The sequence below is a fragment of the Panulirus ornatus genome, chromosome 7 (assembly GCF_036320965.1).
Source record: "Panulirus ornatus isolate Po-2019 chromosome 7, ASM3632096v1, whole genome shotgun sequence".
NCBI lineage: Eukaryota > Metazoa > Arthropoda > Malacostraca > Decapoda > Palinuridae > Panulirus > Panulirus ornatus.
This window is the reverse complement of record NC_092230.1, coordinates 39,213,099-39,235,598: the sequence shown is the minus strand read 5'-3', so window position 1 is coordinate 39,235,598 and position 22,500 is coordinate 39,213,099. Positions and strand designations below refer to the sequence as shown.

General features: G+C 45.9%; 1 protein-coding gene across 3 annotated transcripts in view; it reads right to left on the bottom strand.

The window, feature by feature from the left end:
- LOC139749543 (KH domain-containing RNA-binding protein qki.L-like) overlaps nt 1-22,500 on the bottom strand; it is a 450,440-nt gene that overhangs the window by 74,204 nt on the left and 353,736 nt on the right. The gene's annotated exons all lie outside the window — the stretch shown is intronic.

Here is a 22,500-nt window from a genome sequence, read left to right as displayed (position 1 = left end):
CAGCTGTCTCCCCTGTAGACAAAGCCACTATCTTTGGTTCCCGTTTCTCCTCTCACTCCACCTTCGATGATTCTAACATTCCTTCACCCTCTGATGCTCCTCTTACTAATCCTATGCCTCTTCTCATAATCTCTTTTCGAACTGTCCGAAAAACACTTCTTTCTCTGGCCACAAGCAAGGCTTATGGTCCCGATAACATCCATCCCCGTGTTCTGAAAGATTGTGCCTCTGAACCTGCACCTGTGCTTCGTCTGTTCCTTCTCTATTTAAAAAGCAAAACTTTCCCTTCTTGGAAGCAAGCATGCATTGATACATCCCATCCCCGAGTGACCGTTCTGACCCCTCTTAACTATCGTCCTATTACTCTAACATCTACCATTTCCAAAGTATTTCAATCCCTTCTCCTTAACTCCCATATCCTCAGACCTCGGAATCTTGAATTCCGAGGTCTTCTGTCTCATCACCAGTATTGCTTTCGTAAGGATGACCACGCAGTACTTGGCAAGCTGCTGCATCACAAAATTTCCGAATGGTCGTTGGCAACTCAACGGTGGGCCGTTTTGATAACTGTTTCTTTCCCCCTACACCTCGAAGCTTTGGAACTAACTTCTCATATCTTGCCCAATAACTACGACGTGACACATAAGACATATGTCACTCCCTCCAAAACTCCAGAGAGAACTTTTAAGAGAAACAAAAGAATTGAGAAAGAAAGAGATAAGAAGAACGAACGGGAGGAATTGATTGGTTGGTTATATGGGTTTCTTGAGTCTGTCTTAACTGGCCAGTCAGCATCAGTGTTCTCACTGTTACGATTAGTCGACGAGAAATAATCTTGAACACCTTACCTCGGTGTTCATGTGTTCTTGAACACCATGTGTTCTTGAACACCTTACCTCGGTGTTCATGTGTTCCTCTGGACATACACTGTCAATATATATGTGTTAAGGATGGCGGTTTGTTGTACTGTGGGATATACAAGGATGGATGGTCGTATTTGTATAAGTGGCGGATTGAGAAAGAGACAGAGAGAGAGAGAGAGAGAGACAGAGAGAGAGAGAGAGAGAGAGAGAGAGAGAGAGAGAGAGAGAGAGAGAGAGAGAGAGATGTGTCAGCACAGTGGCCTCCTCTGGCCTGACAGATCTGGTTGAGACGGTTCCTGTCGGATGTTGTCCAATTAAGAGGCTTGGCCTCACACACACACACACACACACACACACACACACACACACACACACACACACACCCTTTCCTTCCTTCCTCCTCTCCCCTCACCCTACCACGACCACCCTTCCCATTCCTCTTTCTCTTATTCCTTTTCTTCCCCTTTCCACTCCCGTTCCTCCTACCGCACTCACCTTCACTCTTTCCCATTCCTTCATCAAGGATCATATATATATATATATATATATATATATATATATATATATATATATATATATATATATTTGAAAGGATTACAATTTTGCGCGTAATCAAGATATTCCTACGAGTCCACGGGGAAAATAAAACACGAAAAGTTCCCAAGCGCACTTTCGTGTAATAATCACATCATCAGTGGAGCTACAAGAGAGAAATATAACAGTCAGTTGATATACATCGAAGAGACGAAGCTAGGACGCCATTTGGTAAACATGTTATTGTCCAAAACGTTTTCATACGGGAGAGAGAAATTGCTCAGTCCCATATGGACGTCTGAAAGTCTTGTCTATACCTCGCTCAAGTCTGGGCCATCTCTCTCTCTCTCTCTCTCTCTCTCTCTCTCTCACCAAAGTCTCGCACATGTCTCGCCGTGATCACACGCCAGCTCTGATCAATCAAAAGATACTAATTAAGCAAATTATTCTCTTCCCCCCCCCACCCCCACCATTTTCAACAAAACATCGAAAGACACAAACAAATATATATCATCCCATATGAAAAAAAAAAAAAATGAAATCAGATGAAATGAATTGCATAAATAATAAGATATTACGATTCAACAACCACATAAGAGACTGGGGAGATAGATAGATAGATAGATAGATAGATAGATAGAGAGAGAGAGAGAGAGAGAGAGAGAGAGAGAGAGAGAGAGAGAGAAACCCTTTCCAGAAATATTTCTCAAAACACTGAATTATTTCCCCTCCCTCCCCTCCACCTCCCCCCCACCCGCAAGATTTCATATCCCCCCCCCCCCCCCCCCCCAAGGCCGGCGCGGTAATCCCCTATGGGTCATCAAACTGGACTTATTTCCTCGTAGTCCCGGGACGGAAATGACGGCGAGGACGTCCCATGGAGAGAGAGAGAGAGAGAGAGAGAGAGAGAGAGAGAGAGAGAGAGAGAGAGAGAGAGAGAGAGAGAGAGTGGGGGGTGGGGGGACTTGCCTTAGTCAATGTAGTTCTAGCCTTATTTCAAGGATAGAAAACGGCGCAACGGTTCCCTTGGAATCCTGATTTTTTTTTTTTTTTTTTTTAACTGTCGGCATAGAAAACGCCGCAGTGGTTCGCTCCTTCCACCTTCTTAATTCCGTTTGGGATAGACTTGTCTTGCCCACAGCTCTGAAGCGTTGAGACTATGTCGATATTCAGTACATTCACAAGGCAAAAGAGCACATAGGGCATTTAACAGCTGGAAATGTAGGCAAGGGTTTTGGTTATGGATATAAGAAAGGGAATTTTCAACCTTCTGTAAATTGTTGGAGTAAGAGGGTGTTATACTGAAAGCTACTGTGTGTGTGTGTGTACGCATGTTAATACATGTACTTGTGTGTGCGTATGTGCATGCGTGTTTGCGTGCGTGTATAAAACAGTAGATCTAAAGGTTAATAACCCATTAACTAACAGGGCAGCACAGGTATAAATCATTTAACGCTAATTAACCTGTTAAACAGGGATGATAATTACAGTCAATATACATATATTTTTCCTCTCTCTCTCTCTCTCTCTCTCTCTCTCTCTCTCTCTCTCTCTCTGGGGTTAACTACCGTGTCGTTGTTAGTTAACAGCCTGTCAGGTCCAATGAGCTATTTAACTTTGGGGCTTTACATCATCTGTGGCTGATGTGGTCAGTGGTGGCGTGGTGTTGCCCCCATTTTCTAACCAGTATAGAACATGTGGACCGGGAAAATGAATAGTCACACATGCCTGGTGTGTGTGTGTGTGTGTGTGTGTGTGTCATTTTCCCGGCTTTCATATAAGCTTTTCCTTGACTTTTTAAAGCCGCTGAGGAAACATTTATCCTTAGCCGCTGAGGAAACATTTTACCCTCAGAAAAAAAAAAGCTATTTTTTCTCCCCCCCGAACGAGACATATTGGGGGGGGTTATCTATGTCTTGGGCTGGCGTGGTGACATGGTAGCAAGCAGGAGCTGGTGGGGGGGTGAGGACATTGTGGTGTAGTGGACATATATCTAGCGAGGGGGGAGAAGGGTAGAGAGAGAGAGAGAGAGAGAGAGAGAGAGAGAGAGAGAGAGAGAGAGAGAGAGAGAGAGAGAGAGAGAGAGAGAGAATTTTGCGAGCCCCCTAAAAAACACACACACACAAGACAGTGTACATTGAAGACCCAAGACAAATATACCAGTCATTAGAAAACGACACAATATTGTTTACACTAATCACTCCCTCTCTCTCTCTCTAATCAATCAACTCCCCTCACCCCCCCTTCTTCCCCACACCCTTCCCCCCCTCCCTCACTATCACAAACCAACACCCTACCCTACCTAACCCCCCACCCTAATCCCCCACGCCCCCCCACCACCTCCTCACCACCACCACACATCATCACCCTGACCTCCCAATCCCCAATCTCCCCCTACCTCCACCAATCCCCCCCCCACTATAAATTCGCTCCTTCCAACTTCACTAATCACGTATTACAAATACTGCCACTTATTATAGCGATCTAATTACGCGCGTATAATGACCTCTTTTACGCGGCAGGCGCACGACTGTGTCATCACATCAACTATTTTGTAATTGGCTTTTGACGCTGTCGATATTATACACATGGAGGAGGATGGGGGGGGGGGGGGGGGGATATGCAAAATTGGAACACTGGGAGATAATATTCAGCTTTTTTTAAGGCATTTTTTTTTAAACGTGTCTTTTCAGGGCTTTATATAGATATATATATATATATATATATATATATATATATATATATATATATATATATATATAAACGGTGTGTAGGTGTGGGAAGAATATTTCATATCTCTTTTTTTTTTTGAAGGTAGGGATTTTGTTTTTCGTCGGGGGGGGGGGGGGGGGGTCTTCTTTGGAGGTTTTGGGTTTTCATTCCCCCTCCCTTTTTTTTTTTTTTTAGGGTTTTTGGGTTTCTATCTAGGGTTCTTGTGGGGTTCGATGTTTATCTGGGGTTTTGGTTTATATCTGGGGGATTCTCTGGGGTTTGTTTTTTTTTTATCTGGGTTTCTACATGATTCTAAATAGGTTTCCATCTGAAGATTTAAGTGTTATCTGGGGGTGGGTGGGGGGAGGTTTCTATTCGATTCATAAAATCTTACAAAGAAAACCCTTTAAATCCTTAGATAAAATGATAACAAAAAGAAGTTCCCTTTTAAGGGATTACGGAAGCTTAAGTTTAAAAGGATTTTAAGGTTAAAGAGTTTCACACGATACGTTTTAGGGAACCGGCGTGATAGAAAGCGGTTTCTACACGATTAGGGCCAAGCTTGCAGAAGAACGACCTCTATACGTTCTTAATAGCGGTTTCTAATGGTCTCTCTATGTTTTCTAGCTTGACGTGTTAGAAAACGGCCTTTGTACCTTGTCTAGTATGGATTCGTTGAGAACGGTGTGTACACGTGACTTAAAAATCGACTTGTTAGAGAACGAACTATATAATGCTCTTGGTCACTTCCGGTTAGAGAACGGCCTCGACACGTTTTCTAGCAAGTGCTTATTAGAAAACGGTTTGTATCCCCCCACTCCCCCACCCATCCTCTCTTGGAAGACCTGTTCAACGACAGAACTCATAGCAAGGCTGACTTGAAAAAGGTTTCACCATTATCTCCAGCATGACGTATTAGAGAACGGATAATATTGCGTGGCATGGCTTGTTAGAGACCAGTTACTCAATAGGTTTTTCGAGAACAGTTTTCTATTATATCCATTTTCTATGTTGGAGGTTCCCGTCGTGCACCAAGACTCCACCACATCATCAAGGGCAGGCATTAATTATAATATAGAGAGGGTTATGAAAGGGGAATGAGAAAAGGGGAAATGGGATAAACGAAGAGACGAGGGAAAATAGGATTAACGAAGAGACGAGGGAAAATAGGATAAACGAAGAGACAAGGGAAAATAGGATAAACGAAGGGACGAGGGAAAAAAGGATTAACGAAGACGAGGGAAAATAGGATAAACGAAGAGACAGAGGGAAACCAGGATTAACGAAGAGACGAGGGAAAATAGGATAAACGAAGAGAAGAGGGAAAATAGGATAAAAGAAGAGGGAAAAATAGGATAAACGAAGAGAAGAGGGAAAATGGATAAACGAAGAGAAGAGGGAAAATAGGATAAAAGAAGAGGGAAAAATAGGATAAACGAAGAGAAGAGGAAAAATAGGATTAACGAAGAGACGAGGGAAACATAGGATTAACGAAGAGACGAGGGAAAATAGGATTAACGAAGAGACAGAGGGAAAATGGGATAAACGAAGAGACGAGGGAAAATGGGATTAACGAAAAGGGAAAATGGGATAAACGAAGAGAAGAGGGAAAATAGGATTAACGAAGAGACGAGGGAAAATAGGATAAACGAAGAGACAAGGGAAAATAGGATAAACGAAGAGACGAGGGAAAAAAGGATTAACGAAGAGACGAGGAAAAAAAGGATAAACGAAGAGACGAGGGAAAATAGGATTAACGAAGACGAGGGAAAATAGGATTAACGAAGACGAGGGAAAATAGGATAAAAGGAGACGAGGAAAAAATAGGATAAATGAAGAAACAAGGGAAAGTATTTACGAGTTTTGTATGAGGTGAAAACCAGCTGGTCTTTTCAAACCCTACTTACTGAAGTCGTTTTTTTTTTTTTTTTATATTTTCCTATTTTCTCTTATTTTGAAAGTTCCTTTTGCTTTTTATTTTTTTTTTCCATAAGGTTTAGTGTTTTTCTGAAGTCTCTCGCCTTGTTATTCTTTCCCTAAGTGTATAAAGTGATTTTCCTCTCTTTTTTCCCCCTCTCTCTCTCCCTCTCTCTCTCTCTCCCTCTATTCGCTCTCTCTCTATTCCCTCTCTCTCTCTATTCCCTCTCTCTCTCTATTCCCTCTCTCTCTCTATTCCCTCTCTCTCTCTATTCCCTCTCTCTCTATTCCCTCTCTCTCTCTATTCCCTCTCTCTCTCTATTCCCTCTCTCTCTCTATTCCCTCTCTCTCTCTATTCCCTCTCTCTCTCTATTCCCTCTCTCTCTCTCTCTTACCCCTCTCCCCCTCTCCCTCCTCCGCCGTTAACACACATCGCCCACACACCAACACGGGCCAAATTATTCCAATATCTAAACAACAACAACAACAACACGTACACCTGCGTCTCACACACACACACACCACCTCTCGTGTGTACGATGAACGAGTGTGGGACGTGTAGCGACACGACGGATCATGTCTCGCCAGGTGTGGCGCTGGCTGGCCTACCCACCCACGTCATCACCTGGGGGGGGGGGAGGAAGAGAGAGAGAGAGAGAGAGAGAGAGAGAGAGAGAGAGAGAGAGAGAGAGAGAGAGAGAGAGAGAGAATCTTGGCTCTGCACAGAGAGTACACGATACATCACCGAATACACACACACACACACATCTTCTCTCAACTCCCTGGTCGGGTCTCTCTCTCTCTCTCTCTCTCTCTCTCTCTCTCGTCTGCGGTGTAATAAGAAATTGTTTCCGTACGGCAGAAGCTGTAGGTCGGAGAGAGAGAGAGAGAGTAAAAGGCGCTTTACCTAGGAGAGGAAATTACCATGACAACGCGTGTTCTCTCTCTCTCTCTCTCTCTCTCTCTCTCTCTCTCTCTCTCTCTTTCTCTCTCTCTCCTTCCCTTCCTTGTGGAACCCTTGTCGTGGGGAATATGTCGTATATGAAAGAAGATGGGGGATGGGGAGGGGAGAGGGGGGGGCCCGGAAGTCCTCTTGAAGCGGAGGAAGACGAGGAGGAGGAGGAGGAGGAGGGGAGGGTGGAGTTAGTGAGAGTCTCCTTAAAGGGAGAGGGAAGCAAGGGAGAGGGCCGCTGAGAGGGGTTCTTCTCCCCTCCCTCAAGTGTTTGTGTTAGTGGAAGGAGGGGCGCGGGGAGGGGCGTTCCGTCCGTGTACAAGGGGCGTATGAACACGGGTTCGCTGCTGGGTGGCTTAGAGAGAGAGAGAGAGAGAGAGAGAGAGAGAGAGAGAGAGAGAGAGAGAGAGAGAGAGAGAGAGAGTTTCTTAGGGGGTGTTACCTTCATCCTTCTTGTGTGTGTGTGTGTGAGTGTGTGTGTGTGTGTGATCTTGGAGTTATCCTTCAGTAATCCTTCATCTCCCGGACATTTTCTGATACATCACACATCTTTATCCTACTGGCGACCTCGCGCGGGCATAATGAACATCTAGCTGGTTGAATATTTCCTTAGCCATATACTTGAAAGCTATTCTGGTATTTGCCAGCCCAGCAGACAGACAGACAGTTGGTCTCCTTAACTATTCTCCTAATGTGGGACTCTGGCCACAGGTTAGGCACCAGGTCCACTCCCAAGTCCTCCTTCACACACACACACACACACACACACACACACACACACACACATTCCTGCAGCATCTTACTCACCAGATGGTACTCAACATTCACTCATTTTTTCGTTATGTCCTCATCCTCCTCATTAGTACACAGGCATCAGACCATAATTGCATTTTGTCTGGGCTTTCCTCTTCACGTAACTTTATCGAACGATCCTCTACTTCGTCCGAGATCCAATGTGCAAACTTACCCACTTTAAGAAGGCAGCGCCTCCGGCCAGTCGTTCGCACAAGGGAATTGGCACAAGGAGAGAACACGTCGGGGCATGACCCTAGTGACCTTAACCATCATTATCGTGAAAGCTGACTTGACGTAAGCCTTCGTGTTCTCTTCCTGTACCGAACAATGGAATCTGCACCCTTATTCTTGCCTGAAGACCCAGATCCTTTTACTGGCCTCCCAACGTGACACAGTGTCAAATGCTTTCTGGTACTCCAAATACACACAACCCACCCTTCCTTTATTTTTTCGTCTATGACAGAGCTCACTCTCTCGCAGAAATCTAATAGGATGGTCACCCATGACTCCCTTTCCCTCTGACTGTGTTGTGTGTCACACACGTCAGGGAGGCCAGTCTGTAGGTCTCCTTTCTTAAAGATAAGCATGACATTTTATTCCCCCCGTCTTCCACTCCCTTAACACTTTCCCTCCCTCCAGCGACGTATCGATCAACTTTTCAAATGGTTTGTCAGGTGTATCTGCACACACAGACACACACACACACACACACCTGTGGGGATATATCATCAGGACTGACTCTTATATAGGATGAGACCATTTAGTATTCTGTGTGCATCTTTTCTAAATATATTCAGTGGTACCCTAAGACCTGTTTCCCCACTCCATCCTACTGGTGTGGGAGTCATAGTGTCTTCCACTGTGAGAAAAAAAAAAAGACTTTTGAGCTTGTCATTCACATCCTCTCACAACCTCCTCCACAACCACAACTCGTCCTTCTGAATCATCCTCATGAGATACTCGCAACAATTCACTCATGATGGATTCAGGTGGAAAAGTTCTATTGGTCATCTTCCGCCGTGTGTCCACAATGTTCTCTTCGAAGTTTCTCTGTTCTTGCACTCCTCATTATCCTCCACCTGTTCACGTTCCTCACCCACTCTAGAGATGGTGGTTGGCTAGGGCGTCACCCGCACCTTCGTCACACACACACACACACACACACACACACACACGTGAACGAGACAATGGCAGGAACCCAAGATTCGTTCTTCTTTCCACATAATTTCCTGCTACACAGGAGACTGGCTTGGGCGGACGGTAATACTTTCGCATTGTTTCGTAGCTTCTTGGGGTACGACTCTCACGGTACCTTGTGAGCGACGGTACGACACCCTTGAGCACGACGGTACGATCCTTTAGCACGACGTTACGACCCTTGAGCACGACGGTACGATCCCTTGAGCACGACGGTACGACCCTTGAGCACGACGGTACGATCCTTCAACACGACGGTACGACCCTTCAACACGACGGTACGACCCTTGAGTACAACCGTACGACCCTTGAGCACTACGGTATACGACCCTAAGGTAGGAGGATATCCTGGCCTTGGTCCTGACCACAACCAGCACACACACACACAAAACATTCAACCTACAAGCGACCGACCGGCCAACCACAACAACCAGCCATCAACCCACACAGTCAACCACACGTAACGGGGTCTACCACCACAACCCACAACCACGTCTCTCCTCTACCAACCATTAAGGAGTGACCTCTGACAACGTAGGCAGGCAGTTCCTCGAACCATTGTGGACCTTCGCTTATCTATACTTCTTCCCTTTATCGCTTCCTTCATACCCCCCATTTATTACTTCTCTCTCCTCACCCTCACCCCATTTATTTACCCCCTCTCCCCACCTTTTGCTTCCCCATTCAGTTGTTCTGTTGAACATTTCCTTTTTGTGTGTGTGTGTTTATATTCCTCTATCTCCCGGGCAGCGTGCGGCGATAGATGCGTCAATAGATCGATCGATTAGAAGATAGATAAGATGCACAGATGAGAGAGAGAGAGAGAGAGAGAGAGAGAGAGAGAGAGAGAGAGAACGAGAGAGAGAGAGAGAGAACGGACTCATAACCTCCATCCATGTCCCCAGCTTCTATACATTAGTTCCTCACAGACACACCTCGCACCTACAAGCTCATACCACGCCACAGAGATATCTTATCTGATCCATTCACCAGGCTTATCTCTACCCCCTCCCCCCACTCCCCCCCCCCTCACTCCCATCGTCCTTATCTATATGGTATCAGAGGGGAGGGGGGGGGGGGGGGCAACATTCAACATCATCACAGACCCACATCATTGTGGCTGAGAGTCAATAAATCAGTTAGCTTTTATTCGCTGGGGTTCTTCGCTCATTTCATTTCCTAGGTTTCTAACTTACTTGGTGTAACTTTCCCTTTTGTTTCCGTTATTATTATTATTATTATTATTATTATTATTATTATTATTATTATTCAGGCGCATTCTCTGTCTGTCTGTCTCTCCATCTCACCCTCTCCTCTCTTTCTCCCTCTCTTTCTCTCCTTCCTTACCTCCCCCCTCTCTCTCTCTCCATTACTCTAAGTCCCTTTCATCCACTGGTCCATTCATTCCATCTCTTTATTGCCTCTGGCATCCCTCCCTCCCTCCCTCGTCCGTCCACATTTCCTCCTTCTATCTAGTCATTCTTCCTTGCAAGTTCCTTCCATATTATCCTTCCCATTTCTCTCTTCTTCCTAATTTACTCCCCTCTCTCTCCTTTCATCTGCGCTTCGTCTTTGGCTTCTCATTTTTCTTTCCTATTTCTCTGGTTGATGTATTCATTACGTTCGTGTGTGTGTGTGTACTTCCCTTTATCAATTGTTTTCTTATCACGTCTAATTATCGTCAGTTATCACGCTCATATCCTCACTCTTGCTTACATTCTTGTGTTATCTTAGTGGATATCTTTATGTCTCCCTATCTTTATTCTCCCTATATATAATTTGTGTTATCTTTTTCTCTCTTGTAACTATATCCTTCTCTTCTTTTTATCTTTATTCTATCCATTTCTTTCCCTTCTTTACCTCAGTTCTTCGTGTGTCATCATCTTTCTTATCTGTTATCTGTGTATCCTCTTCCCTCCTCTACCGTTGTATCTTGTTCTTTTGGCTTATCTTGACCTTATCTTTATCTTCCTCTTCTGTATACAATGGTTTTCTATATGTATTCCCTCTCTTGATTATCATCTACGTAAGGTGACTTCTAAGTTAACTCCTACATTTTCTTATTCATTATTTCCAATTTACCTTCACCATTCCCTTCTTCCTCACCTTTTTTTTCTTTATTTTCCTTTATCACTTTCCCCCCCCCCTAACCACACCCCATTCCTACCCCTCCTCTCCTCTGTCCCCCCCCTTTCCCTCCCCCCCACTTCAACCACTACTTCTCTCACCCCCCGCACCCCCCCTACACCCACACCCTAACCTCAGACTTCCTCTAAACATGTCACGACCTTTGACCTACCTACTCCCCCCCCACCCCCCCCCCCACCGTGGGAAACATGAGGTGGGTTCACCACCACCCTGGGGGGGGGGTGGGGGAAATAATAATTGGCCTCCGTCAACCTTTTGAAGGAGGGGAGGGGGGGGGGGAGGGGGGTTAATGAACCCTTTATACGTTTCCAGCGGAACTGACAGTTATGTGTGTGTGTGTGTGTGTGTGTGTGTGTGTGTGTGTGTATGTATGTATGTATGTATATGTGTGTGTGTGTGCGTATGAGTGCGCGCGCGTGTGTGTGTGCGTGCGTGCGTATGAGTGCGTGTGTGTGTGTGTGTGTATATGTGTGCGTATGAGTGCGTGTGTGTGTGTGTTGCAAACAAGGGTCAAAGTCACACAAAAACTCGATATTGAAAAAAAAAGGAAAAAAATAATCGAAAAAAAATAATCTTACAAGAGCTAATTACATTTTCCAATTCCATTTTTCAATTCGCCCGTTCTGATGGTACTCCCATCACTCGCTCAGTCACCTTCACAATGACACATCTTCCTTCATATGAACCTCCCCCTCCCCCCCACCCCCTCATAACCCCCCCCTTACACTTCACCCCCCCCCACCCCCAGGGGGAGCGAACTCGCTGAATGGTTATCCCGCAATCACCACAAACAAACAAACAAACAAACAACATGTGAGATGGAGGGGGGGGGGGTTCTGACGCGTAGTGGCTTTAGGGCAAAAACACGTGTTCGTGGTCCTGCCGCCCCACGTGGGATGCGCGCACCTCAGCTACACGTGTCTGGCTGGCGTTCTACACCTGGTATAACACGGGGTCTGAACGCGTCCTGACGCGCGTTCTCTAGAACTCCTCCTCCCCCCCCCACCCCCAACTCCGAGACATCTCTAGGTTTGGTGATTAGTACAAAGAGAGAGAGAGAGAGAGAGAGAGAGAGAGAGAGAGAGAGAGAGAGAGAGAGAGAACCTTAAATCCTTGTATCTTTATTTGTCTATAGATACTATCTATCAATCTATCTATCTCCCTATATGTCCATCTTTTACTGCCTGCCTGCCTCTCTCTCTCTCTCTCTCTCTCTCTCTCTCTCTCTCTCTCTCTCTCTCTCTATCTATCTATCTATCTATCTATTCCTTGGTTTTCCAGTGTATCTGTCTGTCCTCACAACAGAGACCTCCCTCTCTGTCTAATAATTCTACCACAAAATAATTCCGCACTTGAATAACTCCGTGTCGGAAAGATTCAAAGATAATCCCATGCCATAAATAATTCTAACCAAAATAATTTCATACCATGATAATTTTATGCTAAAAATAATTCCACATCAGCATAATTGTCAAAATAATTTACTCTGATAACCAAAATCAAAACTTTTGGAATCAAAAATGACTTAAAATTGATCTCGTGACAAAAATAACGTGTAATGATATTACTTTAAACGACAAATTATATTTAAGTTTCCTACGATTAAATGTAATTCATACGAGGTGTATAAATTACTTTCAACGGCAAATTATATTACTCAAATTTCCTAGGACTGAATGTAATCGAGACCTAGAGAGGTGTATAAATTACTTTAAAACGGCAAATTATATTAAATTTCCCAAGATTAAATGTAATCCTTATGAGAGAGGTGTATAATGCCATCACGGCCAAACCCTAAGCATAGCATCATCTTGTCCCCACCCACTAACACCATCTCCTCCACCTTCCCCTTGTAGCACTTTACTGCCCCAAGTTACTTTTAAAAACCCTACTCTGTTGGCACAAGCCATAAGGTCGAATCTACCGTGGTGATCGTACGTAGAAACGATCATCGAGGGACACCTCGCAAGGACGAGATTGGATCGGGACTTACATTTCTTAATGGGGTTTAATGTAGGAGGAATATGCTCCTTATTGCATCTGGGAATAAGGGCGGTTTTTTTTCCCCTTACCCCCTTTGGTGTGGAAAACCGAATTATATCATTTCTTTCAAGCTTTATCTGATGGAATGGAGGATTATTTTTTTCTTTCTTATTCTATTTGAAATATTGATAATAAAAAATTATTTGAATTTTCTGCATTCAGACTGGAGTATAGCAGCTTCTTGCCCCGCCCCGTCCCACCACCCAAGTCCCATCTTGAAATAGCATTTAGGCCATAGGTGCGATTTTCCAACCCAGTTGCACAGTGGAGAGACCTTTATTCCCACACTCCTCGAAAGGCAAAGACCTTTCTTCCTTTCCTTTGACATATATTACTTTGGTCTAAATCCACCGCTCTCTCTCTCTCTCTCTCTCTCTCTCTCTCTCTCTCTCTCTCTCTCTCTCTCTCTCTCTCTCTCTCCCCCCCGAGCGAAAGTGAAAAAATAACTATTTCCAATTACCTATTTGTGTGTGTGTGTGTGTGTGTGTGTGTGTGTGTGTGTGTACGTGGGAAGGAGAAGACCAAGTGAACTGCACTGGAGAAAGTACATAGAGAGAGAGAGAGAGAGAGAGAGAGAGAGAGAGAGAGAGAGAGAGAGAGAGAGAGAGAGAGAGAGGTATCAAAGTGAGTTTTGGAGGTGCGAGTGAGTTTTGGAGGGGAGGGGGAGGAGGGAAAGTTTTAAGAGGGGTAGGGAGGGTAGAAGGATGTGTTAGGGGAGGGGTTGTGGGGTGGGGTGGGGTGGGGAGAGGTGGGGAGAGGTGGGGTGGGGAGAGGTGTGGGGAGAGGTGTGGGATCATGGCGGAAAAGATCCAATTTCGCACATCATTTCCCCTAAAGACCTTTCAATTTATAGCCCCCCCCTCCCTCTCCCCCTCCCCCTCTCCCCCTCGGGCGGCATTGTGGTTTAGCTGCCTCTTCTCCCCCCCCCCCCAGCCTGAAGTAGACCACTTCAGCTCGATGATGATGTCTTCTTCTGCCAGCGGGAGTTTCGCCCTCACGTGATCCAGGCTGATGGAGTAGCACGGTCGAGGTGTTTATGTTGTGTCCGTAGTGATAGATGGACAGACAGACAGACAGACAAAGATAGATAGATAGATAGATAGATAGAGAGAGAGAGAGAGAGAGAGAGAGAGAGAGAGAGAGAGAGAGAGAGAGAGAGAGAGAGAGACTGACGAACATACATATAGATAGATATACACATAAGCAGATAGAGGGAAAGATATATAGATAGAATGTGTGTGTGTGTGGTTGTGTGTGTGTGTGTGTGTGTGTGTGTGTGTGTGTGTGTGTGTAAAGGAACTAGAAACGTACAGAGCTGCAGACAAGGGTGGAGGGGGTGGTGGGGTGGGGGGGGAGAGAGAACGTCTGTAGGAGGGAGGGAGGGGATGGGGGGAAGGTGGGTGGGGGGGAGGTGGTCAGCGTGTACGTGCCGTCAAGAATGTTGGAGGTTCTCGTCCTTGTGTGACTATATGTCTGGAGGACCACCTCAAAACCTCCAGCCAAGCATGAGGAGGGGTCGTCTCCTCCTCCTCCATCGTCTCCTCCTCCTCCTCCTGTGTGGAGGGGTGGGTGGGAGAGGGGCAGGGGGGAGGTCGTGCCGTGGTCGTCTTGGTGCGCGTGGACGACCGCTCGTCCAGGTGTGGGGGGTGGGGTGTGTGGCAAGAGGGAAGACAGAGGAAAACGACAAGTGTCTTGTGAATGGTAGGTGGGGGGTGGGGGGGGTGGTTGGAAGGAGGTGGGGGTGGGGTGGTGGGGTTGGAAGGAGGTGGAGGGATGTGAATGAATGATAAGGTTGAAATGCATTCGTATTATTATTGGACTCTGAGCTTAATGCATGTCCACTGACAGAGAGAGAGAGAGAGAGAGAGAGAGAGAGAGAGAGCCTGATGAACGAAGGGGAAATAGAAACATAAAAAACGGGAGATACGAGAAGGGTCGACAAAGAGGTTTTGAGAGGAAGATAAGAGGGGAGAGAGAGAGAGAGAGAGAGAGAGAGAGAGAGAGAGAGAGAGAGAGAGAGAGAATATGGGCACTGGTTTGGTACCTCTCACAAGGGGTAGGATTGAGTGATGCGTCAATATATATATATATATATATATATATATATATATATATATATATATATATATATATATATATATATATATATATATCCTAACTCGAGCCAGGTATCCATTTCATCGACCAACCACTTCGGGTGGATGAACGGCTGGGTTGACTGTGGACCGACTGCTGTAACCAGGATTCGAACCTGTGCGCTCGACCCTGGGCGGGCGGGGGCCCGTGAGTGCGTCACGGTCAGAAACGCTAACCACTACACCACAGAGATCCAGATGAGCTATCTCATCTTATGACCACCTTGACCTTTGCCCCTGACCTTTGACCTTACAGCACGTGATCAGGTCAGGTTGTTTTATTGCGGGGGTCAACCCCACTCTCTGGCGGGAGGGGGGGGAAGTATCATGTTATGGTTTTGTGTTGTGATATACGGGGGGCGGGCACACAGAACGGAGAACAGATGTTTGGACAACATACAAGACAGGAGAACAGAAGAAGAGACAGATGCCATCTCTCTCTCTCTCTCTCTCTCTCTCTCTCTCTCTCTCTCTCTCTCTCTCTCTCTCTCTCTCCCACAATCATTACTACAACCATAACCTTCACAGCCAGCACATCCACAAGAAGAAAGAGGGAAGAAGAGGGAGGAGGAGGAAAGAGAAAGAAAAAGAAAGAGGAAGAAGAGGGAAGATAAATAACCAATTCCAACAACAACTTCCACGAACAGCACCAACAAACAACAAGAAGTATAACAACAACAACAACAACAAGAAGTACAACAACAACAACAACAAGACCCACAACAAACACCCCTCCCTGGCCAGCTGCTGGTTTCAGACGGGTTTGCGTCAGGTCAAGGGAGCAGTCAGCTGTGTTGCCGGCGTCTGAACCCTGCTCCTGCGAGGCCATATACGCATTACGTGCGTATTTTAGTCTCCATCTTCCCTGCAGCGTATAGCGGCGCACCATCGTTTGCCCTTAGAGTCCCGGCCTTTCAAATGTATATTATGTGTTATTATGTATTCTTTCGAATAGAATGTCCTGGGCAGTATAGTCCTCCCTCTCTATACAGACTGGTGTTCCCTCATACATATTGTCCCGTTAGCTGAGGGTGATGGAGGGAGCTGGGAACCTTCTACTTTACTATCCTGTCTCCATCTATAGTGGTGGGTGGTGGTGGTGAGGGAGGAGCCTTCTGCTGTACTATCCTGTCTCCATCTATAGTGGTGGGTGGTGGTGGTGAGGGAGGAGCCTTCTGCTGTACTATCCTGTCTCCATCTATAGTGGTGAGGGAGGAGCTGATAAATATAATATTTCGAAGGAGAGGAAGTGAGGAATACACCTTCTGCTTAATGGATTGACCATTAAGGTCAGGTTATACAGTGGGAGGTTTGACCTTAGGGTCAAAGGTTAAATGTAGGCAGAGACAATGGTACCCTCAAACTATACTTGTTAATACCCTCCTCTCCTCTATCGTATATATATATATAATTGCAAAAGTTATGCATTTCGTTTTTATCAATGTAATTCCTATGGAGTCGAACGGAACCTGGAGTTAAGAGGCGTTGCGTTTTCTACGAAATGTGTAAAGAGAACGTGATGCAGATTTCTCAGTATTCACAAACATTTAAATATTGTTGATGGCTTGTGATAATATTTTTCTTTCGTCCTCCCCCCCCCCCTCTCTCTCTCTCTCTCTCTCTCTCTCCATAGGTAGTATTCCTCTTCAAAATCTCTTATTCAAATCTGCAACAAGAAACAACACTGAGCTCTAACGTAATCATATCCCAATTAAGCAACGAACTACCTTAATGATACGTATTATTATATTCGGGCGTTTAAAAGACATTAATCATAACGTCTTTGATGAGCCAGAAAAAAAGAAAAGTAACATATTTAACAAAAGTTGTTAATTCAACATTAACAAAACCAGTCTCTTGATTTTCCTGTGCTACATAAATTGGGTCAGATAAGCATTTAACTACCAATTTGAACTGACGAATTGGTTGACCTTCCCTATTAATCATAGATTTATGGGATTTAATTTTTCTTTAACACATCAAAAAAAATTTACAATTATTTGAGTAGGAAGTTAGTTTCCTCCATTATCCTTATGCTTCCCCATTATACCCTATGCGTATTACCCATTACATCAACTGCACCAATTAACCCATTATCAATTATCAATTAGTCCATTTGTCCCCCCTCAGCTTTTCTACAGAATCCACCGAGACTCGACTAATTACCCATTTACCTATTATTCCAAAGACCCATTAATCTGTGGGTTATTAATGTGGAACCCATTAATCTACTATCTTACTAATTTTCTCAAGTCTAATACTCATGGCTATTAACTAATTCATTTACGTTACCAATTATATTTATTCCCTTATTTTCATCATCATTACCCATTAGCACGTTGTGATATGACGCACCCAATTTACCCATTAGCTCACCCTGCTCGACCTCTATATCTTTGTTTCTGTAGACTATTTCCCCTTAGCAAAGTGGCCCGTCTCGCATATTGCCTATTAGCTTATTACGGTATTACTATTTACCATTATCCTCACCTCATATGAATCATCTTTGCTTCTAGCTTATCTTCACCCTTGCTTCACCCTTTGTCTCACCTTTGCTCCACCCTTGCGTCATCTTTGCCTCACCCTTGCTTCAATCTTTACTTCACCTTTGCCTCATTTTTGCTCCACTCTTGCGTCATATTTGCTTCGCCCTTTGCCTCATCTTTGCTTCACTCTTGCGTCATTCGCACTTGCTACGTACACCACCACCGCGTCAGTCTCGCCTCACTCGTGCCACGCTTGCATCACCCGCGCCTCAACGTTTGCCTCACCCCTTGCCTCACCCCATGCCTCACCCCTTGCCTCGCCCCATGCCTCACCCCTTGCCTCACCCCTTGCCTCGCCCCTTGCTTCACCCTTTGCTTCACACTATGCCTCACTCTTTGCCTCGCCCCTTGCCTCACCCCATTCCTCACCCCTTGCCTCACCCCTTGCTTCACCCTTTGCTTCACACTATGCCTCACCCTTTGCCTCACCCCTTGCCTCACCCCTTGCCTCACCGAAGCCACGGGTGAACGCCGGAAGCGGCGTAATGTTTGCAGGTAAGACCCACCTACCACAAACGCCCCCCTCCCCCCCACCACGTCCGCAGGGGGAGGGGGCGTTGACCTCATGTGGAGGGGGAAGGGGGGGGGGGGGACGGTAGCATAAAGGTTAATGGGTAGGGGAAGGAGAGAAGATCAAATGAGGAGGAGGAGGGAGTGAGATAGATGGATATTATAAAGAAGGAAAACAGAGATTAGGAAGAGGGAGAGAAGGGGGGGGGGGGGGAGCCAATCAAAGGTACAGCAGATGGAGTAAGGAGGGAGAGTGTGTGGGAGGGGGGTGTCAGGAGGTCAAAGGTCAAGGAGGTCAGGGTTAACGTACAGAACAGGTCAGAAGCATAGCGGAGGTCCGAACTATAACGAAGTGATGTCATTCGACAGCGCCAACGCGTAGCGCTGAACGCACGTCTTACACGGTCACCAGTGCCGGTCTACGCGACCGTCGGCCACGCAGGCACAAACCTGGATTCATCCGGGACTGTTTTCGACCATCTGGCCAGGATTCTAGTGAATGGTTTCTATATACTGTGTACGATATCTAGGATTCTATTAAATGATTTCTATTTCGATGTCGTGTACGATATCCAGGACTCTATTAAATGGTTTCTATTTCTATGTCCTGTACGTTATCTAGGATTCTATTAAATGGTTTTACGATTTCCTATTCAACTGTCAGGCCATTAAATAGCCCTTACAATTTCTAACTGGGTTTCCTCATAGATGCTCAGCTTATCTTTCTTTCTCAAAGCTTGAATTATTTCTTAAAGCTTAAATTCTTCCTAAAAGCTTGAGTTCTTTCTAAAGTTAATGTCCTTTATTTTAAACTTAAGTTTGTACAGACTTCTCGTCTCTTAATCTCTCTCTCTCTCTCTCTCTCTCTCTCTCTCTCTTGACTACATTTCTATCTCTCTCTGCCCATTTCTTCCAACCCTTTCTCCTCCCTCCCCCAACCCTCCCTCCCCCATAAACACCATTTATTTATCTCCCAAGACATATTCCATCATACGACTCCCCCATCATGACCTACCCTCCCCACCTATCATCTACCTCCCACTCCCTCATGTCTCCCAACATGTATTCCATCATACTTCTATACCCTCCCCTCCCCTTCCCCCGCTGATGATACCCTCCCCACCTATATCATTCACTTTCTCCCCTTCCACTCCACCCATATATCACTTGGGGTGGGGGAGATAGGCAATTTTTTTTCCCCCCCCTATCAGAGGTCGGCATCACACATTCCTATAAATGACGTAAGGAGCTTACGATCCTTCCCTACTTAACGAAGCGCAGCAACAGAACATCCTTCAATTACTCTTAAAACTCCGCCTCAAGGGTCACACACACACACACACACATATATATATATATATATATATATATATATATATATACTCTGACAGAAGGATTCGAACCGGTACCACTTGTGTGGGAGGTGGGTCCGCAAACAACTAGGCTACCGCTCCAGTGGTAAAGGTTCGAATCCCGCTGTCTGAGGGCATTACGCATTCCATGTAGGCGCGCGCTCATTGCCCTACCTTTGTGTGTGTGTGTGTGTGTGTGTGTGTGTGTGTGTGTGTGTGTGGAAAAATGAAACAACAAGTCCCAAGTGCACTTTCGTGTAATTATTACATCATCAACGGAGACAAGAATGCATCATTCTTAATAATCAATCAATAACTCACTTGAAGAGTCAAATAAACTTTGCATTTAGTTCATTCGATTTAGAGAAAACAATATAGTTGAGTATATCGTGATGGTATATTGTATTGAGTATATCGTGACGGTATATATGGTTGAGTATATCGTGATGGTATATTTGTATGGACCCAAACTTCAAGTTGCCAGCCTCCTCCTCTAAGTACCATGAGACAACTTTAGACCAGGAATGAGTGGGGTCATCAAGTTACGTTTCCCATCACCCCCTTCCCTCCCTCCTTCCTCCCTCTCCCCTCTCCTCCCTAACTCCCCCTCCTTCCTTCTTCTCTCCTCCTCCAATCCCCTCTTTCTCCAACTCGCCAAAAAAAAAAAATAAAAAAATCCCCCCCTCCCTCCTGGTCCGATCCTTCGCTCCTTCAAGGAGCTGGAGTTGAGGAGGGGGGGAGGGGGAGGAAGGAAAAGGAAGGGGGGGATGATGATGATGGAGAAGGGGATGGAGGTCGGGAGGAGGGAAGGGGGAGGGGATGGTGGGGGGGGGGGGATCCTGCATGACAATTCAGTCCCACACCATCATCGTTATGGCCTCGAGTGAAAGTCCCTTTTTTTTTTCTTTCTTTTTTTTTTTTGGAGCCAATTAAAAGCACTTTGGAAGCATGGACTTTCACCTTCTCGGAGGGGAAGGGGGTAGGGTGGGGTGGGGTGGGGAAGGGGTGGAGGGTTGGTTGGTGGGCAGGAGGAGGTGGGGGGAGGGGGGGGGGAGTGACGACCACCTCAAGCACACTAATCCATCGTCTGTGAACAGCACCAAGTTGGGCTTGTGGTGGTGAGGGGGAGGGGAGATGATGACAGTGGGGACGTCTGCTGGGTTCTGAGAGAGAGAGAGAGAGAGAGAGAAACAAATGGCCCTCTGGCCCATGCCTCAGGTCGAGAGAGAGAGAGAGAGAGAGAGAGAGAGAGAGAGAGAGAGAGAGAGAGAGAGAGAGAGAGAGAGAGGCAGGAGGGTGGATCTTGAGCCTTATGGAGCTGTACCAGTCATCAAGGGGGCCATACTGGGCCGAGGCAACACACACACACACACATTTCAGTCGGTAGAAAGCGACCCTCTCTAAGTCGGTGTCGCGCGTATATCATAGCCTTCCTGCCGGGCTATTAGCACGGATTGTTCAGGAGGGAGGGAGGAGACAGGGGGAAGAGAGAGGGAGAGGGAGGGAGGGAGGGTGTGGAGGGAGGGAGGGAGGGAGGAGGGGAGAGACAGGGGGAAGAGAGGGGGAGAGGGAGGGAGGGAGGGAGGGTGTGGAGGGAGGGAGGGAGGGAGGGAGAGAGAGAGAGAGAGAGAGAGAGAGAGAGAGAGAGAGAGAGAGAGAGAGAGAGAGAGAGTGTGAGAGAGGTGAGGGTGTGTGAGGGAGGAGGATCCAGCTTTCCTTGTTAAGGTTGACACTCACTGGGAATAGATTAGATTCTATTAGACGGTAGTTTAAGGCGTTTATAGAAGCGTCTGGGTCGCTCTCTCTCTCTCCGGTGGGGTCGGCGGGGGGGGAGGGAGGGAGGGAGAGGGGGTTCGTGGATGGGTGAACGGCGTGTATTTGTCGACAAAGACAGAACAAGAAAATAATGGTTCTGTGTGTGTGTGTGTGTGTTTGTGTCTGTGTGTGTGTGTGTGGGGTGGAGTTCTGGAGAATAATTTTAATTATTTCCTTCTGACGGGACGGTAAGACCCTTGAGCACGACGGTACGACCCTTGAGCAAGACGGTACGACCCTTGAGCAAGACGGTACGACCCTTGAGCAAGACGGTACGACCCTTGAGCAAGACGCTACGACCCTTGAGCACGACGGTACGACCCTTGAGCACGACGGTACGACCCTTGAGCACGACGGTACGACCCGACCCTTGAGGGTCAGGTCCAGAGCCTGGTCCTCATACTCAAAAGTCGTACCGTCGTGTTCCAAGTGTTAACATCATTTGACGAAATTCTCAAAAAAAAAAATCCATATAGATCCCGACCACTTGTAGAATGGTTAGAGCAATTACAAGATCCTTAACTACTTCCTTAATTAGATAAGCCTTGGTTCTTCACCTCAGTATACATTATATATATATATATATATATATATATATATATATATATATATATATATATATATATATATATATATATATTCGTACCTCCACACATACGTTCTATGTATTCCTTTCAGACACCTGTTTAATATTCCTGTTTAATATTCTTCCTTTTTTACGCTTCTCGTTAGCAATCCTCATTCCACCGTGCTCTACCCTACCTACATCAGGACATTCCAACACGCGCCACATTTCACTCCATCACATACCTTACCACTCAACACCAGTTCCGTACCATTTCTCACAACTGTTCCCACACATTCTGAAATGGTTCATCCTCTCGTACGAAGACTGCTGCCAAGTGCTACTATGTTGTTGAAAAAAAGAAAGAAAAAGAAACCAACTTCGCCAGGGAGTTTATCAGTAAATTTTATTACCAA